This window comes from Leptinotarsa decemlineata, unplaced genomic scaffold, assembly GCF_025532065.1.
Source record: "Leptinotarsa decemlineata unplaced genomic scaffold, Ldec_3_MD MMD2_tig00000035_RagTag_RagTag, whole genome shotgun sequence".
NCBI classification, from domain to species: Eukaryota; Metazoa; Arthropoda; class Insecta; order Coleoptera; family Chrysomelidae; genus Leptinotarsa; species Leptinotarsa decemlineata.
The window spans coordinates 3,493,656-3,505,579 of record NW_027412540.1 but is presented as its reverse complement, the minus strand read 5'-3'; the positions used below and the strand labels follow the sequence as shown (position 1 = coordinate 3,505,579).

The following is an 11,924-nucleotide window of genomic DNA, read 5'->3' as shown; positions in this document are numbered from 1 at the left end:
CGACCACGGACTATAAGAACTGTAGAATTGAAAAAGGCGGTTCTCGAAGAAATTAGTGAACATCCAGAGACAAGGAAAATTAGTCAACCTTTAAATGTGAGTCACATGACACTTTCCAGAATTTTAAAGAAGAAGCAATTATATCCTTATCATATTCAGCATGTCCAGGCACTTACGCTACGTGATTTCCAACCACGTATTGAATTTGCTCAATGGCTTCAAAGAAAAGTCGAACAACATCCGCAAATTTTATTGAAAATCTCCTTCACAGATGAGGCTAATTTTTCAAGAAATGGTATCATGAACTTCCATAACAACCACATCTGGGCGGAAGATAACCCGCATGCGATAACGCAAATTAATTTCCTAGACAGATTCTCTTTTAATGTATGGGTGGGTATAATTAAGGATTATTCGATTGGGCCCTATATTCTCCCCTTATGTTTGAATGGAGATGCTTGCCTACATTTTTAGGAACACGAGCTTCCCCAACTTATGGAAGATGTTCCTGTTGGTCTCCGAAATCACTCTTGGTTTATGCACGATGGAGTTCCCGCTCATTTTAGTGTGATATCAAGACATTTTTCAGACGTAGCATATCCCCAACGATGGATAGGAAGAGGAGGCACTGAGCATTGGCCCCTGAGGTCACCGGACCTCAATCCCGTCGATTTTTTCTTTTAGGGACACCTAAAATCACTAGTTTATGCTAGCTCCATTGAAAACGGGGAAATATTGAGGGATCGCCTCATAGCTTGCTGCGAAACGATAAGAAACACTCCGGGAATTTTTCAACGGGTACGAAATTCTTTGATGACAAGAGCAGAAGCTTGTATTAATATTAGGGGTCGTCACTTTGAACAGTTGTTGTAATAGTGGTTTCTTTCAATTTTTATATGTTTATTTGCCTAATAAATAACATAGTACTTCTCCGAATTGTTTTTTTACAAACTCCGAAATGTAGCACTTTCTAATTGAATAATTAAAGATGACAACTTTTTTTAATTTGGATTGAATAGGCAGTTGGATAATGCTCAGTTTAGAAGAAGTTTGTACGGGTATACTGCGCATAAAGTTCGATGAAAATAACTAAAATTGCGAAAAATTCATGACAAAAACCTACCATGTTTTGAAAAATTTCAACAATCTGTATTTCGAAAACGAATCATTCTTCGTTAAACATTTTATAGGGAAAAGTTGTTTATTTTGACAAGATCCATCCACCACATACTTAGTTTTTGTAATGTTCCCAGCAACTTCACTTAGCGCCCTAGGAGGAGGAAAGATGACTGGATATTATAGAGCTTACTTTCCTAGAATTCACTACTTTATTTGAAAAATTTCAAGAATATCTCTCGCATCAATGAGTTCAATGAGTGAATAAAAATTGACTTCGTTTAGTGTTTTCCTTGTCCTTATATTAGTTACGTTTGAACCGCACTGTGAGTTTCAGTATAACTAAAGTGACTTATTTCATTTTACTAACAGCAATAATGAAATCTATAACTTCAACCATTGCATCTACTTACTTTTCAAGTCGCACTGGTTCCCTGAGCTGTTTGAAGATATTCAGACCCTAGATTATCATTCGCTATAATAGTCGTGTTAAATTGATTTTTTTAATACCTCTTTCTTGAAGTACTCAGTATATATAATCTTGAAAAAATTACCGATTCACCACTTCTGAGATTGGCATCACAGACTATTTTCAATTAATATATCTTAATATCAGTAAAAAGTGACATGAATCGTTGTCCACTTCCCCTAAAATGTCTTCAGGATTCATAGGTAGGTTTGATTCCAGCCAGCAGAGAACACGTATATTGAACAAACATAATATGTTTTTTACTCCCTTCATTCTGAACTAATCATTACAAGTTTGACATCAGGTAGGTAATGGCTCATTTAGAATACACGTGTATTCTAAATTAATGGCAGCCACTTCCGTTAAAAATTTAAAAAAATGAGAGTAACATTGACTCTAATAAATTTGATCTCGTGAATACATTCAATTGTCCAAAAGCCAAAATTTGTTGAATTTTCTCTCCAAATTATCTGTAAAATCGAATTAAAAATCATATTTTCAGTGAATGTATTGTTCAATACTTTGTGGATTGGTAATGAATCTAGTTATATTTGTGAATCAACAACCATTTGTTTTAAGGATGGCCTGTCATTCTGTATTTCGTGAAAATTCGAAATGATATTACTGATATTACTAAGCAAGCAAATATTACGAAGAATAATTTGCTGCCAGCAAAATCAAGAGAAAAATACGAATTTAATTTCGAAAATATTATGAGTTTGAGAGAGGAGAAAAAACATTTTTCAAAAACGTTTTCTTGATTATTTCGAACATTCAGCAAAAACTTCAAAACCATCGTCCTTATGGGCAATGGAGTGAACATCAGCAAATATTCCAAATTAAGTGCCTCTCTAAAACGCATATCTGATGACTATAAACCGAAGAAATCGTCGACGCTCACCACTCAACAAATAAATCAATTCATTGAGGCAAATAATTGTTTTCGAAGGTAATACATTACCGATTTTTCCTTCTATTCATTTTTTATAAATTTTTTGCAACAATTTTTGTAATACTAAGACACAACATAAAGGTTAAAACTGAATTATTCAACCTCACCAGCCAACAGCCAATCATAATTCATTTTCCAGACGCCTCTAAAGCAAAGCCTACTTCCGGTAACTTTATAAACTATAAAAGCCAAACAAAAGGATTTGAAAATATTTTACATACCAAAAATACCTGTTCGCACTTGTATTTGACATTATTATATTATTCAAAACTCTTCAAATTAATTAATTCACTCATGAACTGGATATCAATCATGTTTACTACTCATATCACAATAAGAAATCACATTGGTAATTGCCAGAGTAGCTCAGCGGTAACGTGTGTCAGTTCCGACTGACTGACTGGATGAGTTCATTATCCAAAGCCATAATCTCAAAAAAATATACTGTACCATTCTTTCCTACGGTCAGTCGTAGAAAAAGTATAGTACGCACCTCGAAGATAAGATTAATTTCGTCCACTCGCCAATTATTGCACTCGTTTAACGCCTCGTGCTTACAATTTTTCGCTCGTGGGTAATTAACTTCTTATCCTACTTGGTACGTAATATACTATCAACTCTCTCACTTATATCCTGAGTTGTTTCCTGTCTGCCCTATATAAGATATCCATGAGTTAGTCTTGTTCAAAAGAGGCGAAATGTTGTGATTGATTTTTGACGATTTCTGACTTCAGTTATATTCAGTGGCTGCATTGAACATTACATGTCTCAATGATTGATTTGAAAATAGGTATTTCTGATAATTGATGAGAGATGAAATTTATAAATGAATAATTTATGAGAGAATTTAAAATTGTCTATAAGAAGATTTATAATATAATAAAGAATCTGTTTAAAATCTGTTTTCCGTTAACCAGCTGACGTACCCCTACGAACTACAACCCTCAGAAGTCGAATCTTGTGCGAGCTAAGTACCAATGAGGTCTCACCTTTCAACGTGTGATTCCTAACAGGGGTTAGACGATAGCAAGTGAAAATCTATCTTTCAGTCTGGGGCTTGAACCATCGACCAACACGGTGGTCGATTTGAGTGAGTGAACAAAGCACCCACGTCGAACTGACCGGCTACCGACCGACATAAATAAAAAAAAATGAGTACATGAATACTTCAAATGAGTGGATTCTTCATTCAAACCATTGCAATCTTACGAATGCGCTATGTCATTTTCAATTGAGAAAATAGCAAGAGGTGAACGCCTATTTCAGTTCTTCGACTTTTTCAAATATGTTTTGATTTTATAAAACAACAACAAAAATCAATTGGCGCTCCGAGGTGACTTCATTGAATCCAATAGCGCACATCAACTGAAGATCTTGATTTGCCAATGTCCTCTCTTTCATAAAACAAAATGTCGGGTGTCTGCAGAGGCTCCAATACATTCAATACATCGCTAGAACACTTTGTGACACGACTATCGTCCAACATGGACCAGTCCGTTTCGTCTTTGACCAAGGCGTAATAATGCATAAAGATTATAATAGTGGTCTGCTAGATTGGAGTGTTCATCTATTTCGAACCTTCGTAAGAGTTTGGAGCTTCTGTCAGAGGTTGAGTCATATTTGAAGATCATCAGTGTTATTATTAGATTGACTGGTGCCTCAGCTATACTTGTTTTCTCATAAAAGTCAGTTAGTTTGGCGCATGTTTGGCAATATAGTCGATCATCACCTTTTCAAGTTTCAATTTTCAGATTATTAAATAATTTGCACGGACTGGTTATTAATCATATTAGGAAATACTAGTTCCAGAAATTCACAAACGTTTTTGCTACCTCTTGAACATTTACTATAAAGTGAACAGGTGAAAATTTTTTCAGCAAAAGATTCACAAGCAAAAAACGAGATAGACTCTATGGAATCATTCAATCCAGAGCGGTCAGGAGTATTGATTCTGCAATTTTTTAGCTCGCGAAGAGTATTCAACAAGAACCCCAAGAATTTGGAACAATCCTCTTGTTGTCCTAACGAGTATCTGGTGGACTTCAATGACTCCATGAAATCAGTTGGTGGGAAAGATGATACATTCATACGAAACTGCAGCTGCATGAACAGTTGTTTGAGTTTAGTGACTAAGTAGCGAACATTATCGTTTTCGTTCAGCGTTAAAACCTTGTTCTTGAAATTCTTCGTTATGAAATTGCTTGTAAAATGCTATTCATGTAGCAAGTGTTTCCTGAATTATCTAATCCAATTTTCTTTTAAAAATTTTCAGGACAACTGTCTACTAATTCGTAAAAGAGAATATGTTTCACAGGATCTGCATAAGAGCCATTTCTCAAGTTGCAACCGATCCTTCCAATTGATAAAGGGTTTCGTAGAGGAATCGATTCGGCTCTTGCTTCATGAAGCTCTTTCACTGAAAGGGAACCAGAACCACGAGGACTGCAACTCATATTTGGGGAGCCAGAATGACCTAAGTTCATTGACCGCACTGAAAAAGAAGTAGCGCTGGATCAATCACTTGCGAATTAACTTTGATTGGAAACTGATGAATATCCACATATCTAGGCTTGTTTCGAAGTGTCAACGCAAGTGAAGTCCCATACCACAGGTTTACCGTATTTCCATGGTATGGGAGACATACCATCTGGTGGTTTACCATCATCCTGATTAGTATCTAAGGGTTCCAGAATTGCAGGAACATCCGCTGACAACGAAGCTAGTTTCAATATGTCATTCACCTGGTGATAATTTTCAAAGTTTTTGTAAAGACGCTTCCTCTGCACGATTTAGGAACAGTAAAACAAAGGTGGGACACACATAAGTTATAAGACGCGAAATTAGAACTAATTGAAATTTTCAACTACGTCTCAGTGTTTGAAATTACTTGTCAAAGTTGACGTGATTGATTTACTTTTCAAACTGAACTTATTTTTTTACCATCCGTTTATACTTTAGAATGAAATTAAGTTTTTGATTTGAAATTCTTTCCACTAGCGTCACTGCGCGTGACTCACCACCCTTTAGGGCTGCCACTGGTCATTGTTTTACATAATGTTTTTACCGTTTCATTCGTAATAGTTTGGACGGTTGTTGGATCAACATGTTGAAAAAAGTCTGTTTAAATCTATTCTTCCGTTAACCAGCTGTGTGTTGCCATACACTATGCACTTTGTTTTTATTAAAAATTTCAAAGTCACTGAGTACTTTGTGGTCTCTACGATGGTACCTAGTTGTACCTAGCTCTGGTTTTTTTTTTTCGCATTTTGAATTGAAATTATGCAAATGCAAGTATTTCAAATGAATAAACGTAAATGATTGTATTCGTTCATCAGTTTGGCTTCCTCTGATGATAGGTTTCATTCATTATCGATTCAGCTCTAGAATGGGGTTTGGGAAAAATCTAGCACAATAAATTCCGTTAAAAAAATAATAACGGTGTTGTTCTTATATAATTCAACCACCGTATCAAACGCATTTTTTGTATTTTCAGACTTCTTTCATACATCATGTAATGAAGAATCGATTTAGGAATTAGGAGAACAGTCACCCGCAGGCATTTCACATTCATCAGTAGTTTCATTTCTCTTGTTCTTTTCCCATAATTTTCCGGGTTCTCATCGCACAAGTTTACTACTATTTCATTTTCTTCATTTTAAAGGTACTCAGTGGTTTGTACTATTCGGGCTTGCTTACATTTTTTCCGATAGGAGTATCCTTCGTCATTCTCAAAATCTATTAAATATAGAAATGTGACTGTGACTGAGAAATCATCTTCTGGCTACTTGGAGAATAATCAAGTGAAGAAAGTGAAAAAATCACAGAATAATATTACTTTTCTCTTGAAAGATGTAGGTTTCCCGAATAGATAATTATGTCATAATAGAAACCAAATGGAATTATTATGAAAGTAACTGACGTGATTGAAAGTCAGAGCCAACTAGATGAATACGTAGTGTATGTTGTCTGTAAAAGTTATAATGGAAAAACTTCCACGTCTATCCTAGTAGATGCAGATTGTCATGGATACATAAAATAGACTCCAAATTACGTTTGTCATACTATTTAGCTCAACTGAAATTATAAATTATCATTTCATCTGAACCTATGTCTACTGGCACAGTTTGGGTCCCTTTACTCGTAACATTAAATTTTCACCATTTTAATAGATAAAAAATATTTGAAAACTATGGAGTAGACTCATAGTTTCATATATTTTACTCGACCCCAATTGGTAATTTTTATTTTAATGGTTCTTATATCTATTGATGCTTATTATCGATTTCCAGCTATTCTCACTTGTGAACTAAAAAACACGGTTTTAAAGAATATCGAACTAAAAAGTTGAAAATATTTTTTTTGATATACAAAAAATATGGCACAAAGCGCCCACGCTTTTTTTACAATACTACTAGTATTTTTCGGTCGTTATTGTTTTAAGCTTATTCAAAAAAATATTTTCAACTTTTTAGTTCGATGTTCTTTAAAATCGTGTTTTTTAGTTTTTTAAACTATATTGATTCTTCATTTTTTAGTTTCATATGATATAAAAGTGTATTTTTTTAGTTTTGTAAATCAAATTCATTCAATCTAAACTTTGGAATCAATCAATCTTATATTGTTCAGAAAGATGACCATTGATATTTTCGTTTACGTACAGCGCTTTCTGCCCGCGAATAGATCAAGCAATAATGTCGATAATTCCCTCAAATACATATCTCTAGCTTGAGAGTTACAAGCAAACTGACAAACAAACAAACTTACATACAGGTGAAGCTTATATAAATCGTGTAAAAATATATCACGACATGTTTCGTTAACACAGTGGCTTCTTCAACAGTGATTTGAATATTGTCACTGCTGAAGAAGTTCGTGGAGATCAAATCGTAGATTATAGTTTATGAAAATATATTTTTTTCAAATTTTTCTGAATAAAAATATTGGAAAACTATAGAATAGTCTCCTAATTATAATTTTTTATATATTTTGCCTATCTTGAATTGGTATTATCATCTCAAACCTACAAATGAAAGTTGTTTTCTGATTTATTCGTGAAATATACTAAAGACAATGAAATAGAATGTTATACGATACATGTCAGTTAGGTGTTATTACAGTACTCTTGTATATTTCTTCTACGTTGCCTCGTTTGTGAAATATATCGTGCTGTAATAAGTTACCTACTCGACACAAAATACTATTACATAATCCGAAAAAACCTGTTTCATGAATAGCATTCAGATGGTCAGTTATTTATCAAATATAATTTTCACGTTTCCATTCTCCAATTCGTGAAAGAAATTCGTAATGAAATTCCTCAAATTCCACTTAAATGTTGTATTTCCATTTGAGTTCTGCACTACTCCCCAATTCCAAGAGCAAGAACAAAAATACGACGGAAATAACAAAAGCGTCCTTGTTTAATCTTCCGTAGCAGCTATTATTCCCATAATTGGAGTTTTTCTGATATCCTTAAGGAAATTGTGAGAACACAATTCATTATTATATTTCGTAGCATTCAAATGGAAAATCATCCTTAATACTTGGAGCGAAAATGACATTGAAAATTACTTCCTAATTGCTTTGTGTGTTTTGCTTAAACTAGTTCATATTATGAAAACAGTAGAAAGCGCTGGAAAAATATGAAATAAATTTCATCTTAGGTAGTTTATTCAATAGGGTGACATTAATTACCAAAAACTGAACCTCATAACGGTAGATGATGAATACCCTTTACTAAATATCTCAGACCTCCTACATCAACTTGGTGAATACTGACCTATAGTTTTTTCCTCGATTTTTGTAGCCACTGCAATTACCAATTCAGCTATGTATTGCAATACATGTGTTTCTCGACGTTCAATACATCATCACTGTATGGTCATACAATTTTCGATCAAAGTTACCTCGAAAAAGTAGGAACCATATTTTTCTAGAACTCGAAGCTACACATAAACTCCACAAATCGGAAGTGTCGCATATGATATTGCAGTATTCACAATCTCCTTAAATAGATATATATGTATAAATATTCTCAATATATGAACTTTTTCAACATTTCGATTCAAAATGATAAAATATATGAAATTATAACTTGAAATTGGAATAAGAGCCCAATAATTTTCAGAATAATATTGAAGGTTTCCCAGGTTGAGGCACTGTCATTATGGTTTGTCTTGTCATTTAATATACAAACACAGTCAAAACCTCTGATAGAAATGAGAAAGGAACTCCGTATTACTCTAGGTATCTCAGATCAGAACGGGAGGATGCCAAAGAGTTACACTCAGGAGAAGATGATGAGAAAATTTTCGAGAAATTGGAGCATCTAGAAAAAGCCATTCAATAGCAAGAAAAACAGTTGAAATGTACCAAACTTGGGACCTGTCAGAGAGAAAAAACTCATTTCCAAGAGAAAAGGCAGCAGACTTCCGCGAAGACTCAAGAAACATATTTAAACTAACCACCGACACATACTTCGACGATGAACACTTTGGTCACATTCAGCAACAAGTCAACATCTACCTTGGCAGACAACCAAGATGACCTCTCGACCCAAACGACCCCAATCAGCAAAGAAGACATCCTGAATGCTATCCATAACGGTAGAAATACCGACCAGGCCTAGACTCAGTGAACCGTCAAGTCCTAAAAAACCTACCAGAAACTATCCCTCCTCACCTCCGCCATATCCTAAATGCCTGCCTACTTTTATAATCGCTTGATAACAAGTGAACACCATCATGATTCCTAAAAAGACCACATCTAATCCAAATTCTATAGGCTAATTACCCTTCAGAGCTGCATAGGTAAACTACTCGAACGCTTACTGACCAACAGATTCAACAATTTTCTACACAGGAGAGAGCCTAGCCATATATGAAGGTTAGCATATGGAGTCACTAGAAAATACACCTTTAAGAATAGGTAATTGAGAACAGTTCCAGCGGTTTTGTATCTAATGGATACCTATAAGGATCGAGGATTGAAACTCTTCGGCAGATATCAACAAACTTCCTGACAAAAAAATTATTTTCAGATCACTACCAGCTTCAGAGGAATTTCAATTGTGACATTCTGTATAACAATTCCTCGAATGTTTGAAATGAATACCACTCAAGGAAAAAACTGTAGAGATACGTCTTGCTACACAATAAGTTTTTCAATCGAACTAGTATATTTTCATATGTCAACCTGTATCTACGGCTAGTTCCAATTGTTTTGGGAAAACTTTCTCCAGACCTGACGCCACTGGAGTTCTTCATCTGGGTATATATCAAAGAAAATGTTTATGCGAATCCGGTGAGTGATAAAGAAAACATGAAACGAAGGGTTCTGAGAGCTTTCAATAATTTGATTTCTGACTCCATACAGAAAGCTTCAAATAGTAGTATGCAAGAAAGAATATATTCTTGTTTAGAACAAAATGGCAATGTCTTTGAACATCTGTTGAAATAAACCACAATATTATTTAAATTTAAAGAAATTAAGTTAAATTATAAATTTAAGGTAAAATCTAACCTCGAAAAACATAAACAAAATTACCTTTTACCAACGACAGAGTTGATATTAGTTCATTTGTTTTCAAAACTTTCTTGGTTTGGTATTGGTTCGAATGATTAACATTTCAAATATTTCTTAAAATCGGATATATCTTGCCATTCTTCATAAATTTGATATCTTTTTTTTTTCATAGTATCCAAAAGTGGTAGAATAGTGCATGTTTTCCATTTGAAAAAATCGTGTTTCATCAGTTTTCTCGATGATAGATAGATAGATAAATAGATAAATAAATATTCATTTAACTGTGTAACTCATACATGATATGGTTTATAGCAAGTCAATCACAATTAATATATCATATTGAATGAATATATAACTACATTATCTAAAAGCCTTCATGTATACAATATAAAATATATCACAATCACATAAATTGGGTAATACACGTCAAAATTGAATTTTTGTCTGAATAAACTCGTCTCTAGAATAAAAACAATGTTCGAGAAGATAATTTTTTACATTAATTTTGAACAATTTCTCGTTCGCAGGGCAATTTATTATATAGTTTAAAATCTAATGAATTTTTCTCAGATTTGGACAACATATGTAACGTGGCAATACTAAATCATCAGCCGTAGCAGCCCGGGTAGTGTAATGATGCAGGCCAGAAACTTTTTGTATATTCTGCCTTTCTGAATGGATTTTTAGTAAATTTTGGTATATATACACACAAGGGAGTGGTAGAATCCTCATTGTTTTGAACAGTGGTTGACAGTGGTCTCTATACCTAGCCCCAGCTAATAGTCTTATTGCGCGTTTTTGTAACCTGAATATTTTTTAGGAATCAACAGCATTACCCCACAAAATTGCACCATAGCTGATCACAGAATGAAATAATCCAAAATAAACATTTTTTAACATGCTCGAATTGAGGCAGTACCTGAGCTGTCTAAGCAAAAATAAGAGACTGGATAGTCTCTTACTCAATATAACTATATGAGGAGTCCAGTTCAAACGATCATCTAAAACAACCCCAAGCAATTTACAATGCTTACCTAACGTGATCTGATTATTACAGGAAATTATGAGGTTTCGTGTCTTCCCTTTATTCAGTCGAAAGTTATTGGCAGAGAACCAAGCTTCCGCTTTAGTCATCAAGGTTTCAGCATTATCAAGAAGACGTGAAATGTTGCTGTTTGAACTAATGAAAGAGGTATCATCCGCAAATAGGACAATTTGACATTTCGTCCTCATGTGAAAGCATAGGTCATTAATGTAGATGATAAACAACAGGGGTCCAAGAACAGAACCTTGCGGTACTCCATGTTTTATGATTTTCAGTTCTGAATCAGAACTGCTGTTAAGATGGACAAACTGTTGTCTACCTTCTAAGTAAGACTTGAACAGGTTCAACGGCGTGCCTCTAATGCCATAGAATGTGAGTTTTTCTATCAAAAGTTCGTGTGAAACACAATCAAAAGCTTTGGAGAGATCACACATGGTAAGTACTGAATGACCATGTCTCTCCAAACCCTCGACTATGCTTTCTAAAATCTCTAGGAGGGCTTTTGTTGTAGATTTTTTTCTACGAAAACCGAATTGAGCTGAAGACAACAGTTCAAATCTCTCCAAATATCTCGAAAGTCTGTCTTTTAGCAGTATTTCAAAAACCTTAAAAAAAATAACGATAATAGAAATTGGTCTGTAATTTTCAAGCTCTTCCAGATCATCTTTTTTGAGTAAAGGTAAAATTTTTGATATTTCAAATGCATTTGGAAATATACCCTGGATAAAACAGTTATTAATCAAAACTGTGAAAGGTTCTACTAAACTGTCTACAGTTTCTTTCAAGAGTGAATCACTCAAACCATATACATCCGTTGT

General features: G+C 34.2%; 1 long non-coding RNA gene across 1 annotated transcript; it reads left to right on the top strand.

Moving 5' to 3' along the window:
- The first annotated feature begins 9,282 nt into the window (after nucleotides 1–9,282).
- On the top strand, nucleotides 9,283–9,946 carry LOC141481136 (uncharacterized). Its single transcript, XR_012464759.1, has 3 exons — nucleotides 9,283–9,346; nucleotides 9,399–9,464; nucleotides 9,577–9,946. It is a non-coding gene; the product is annotated as an uncharacterized lncRNA (long non-coding RNA).
- The last annotated feature ends 1,978 nt before the right edge of the window (nucleotides 9,947–11,924 follow it).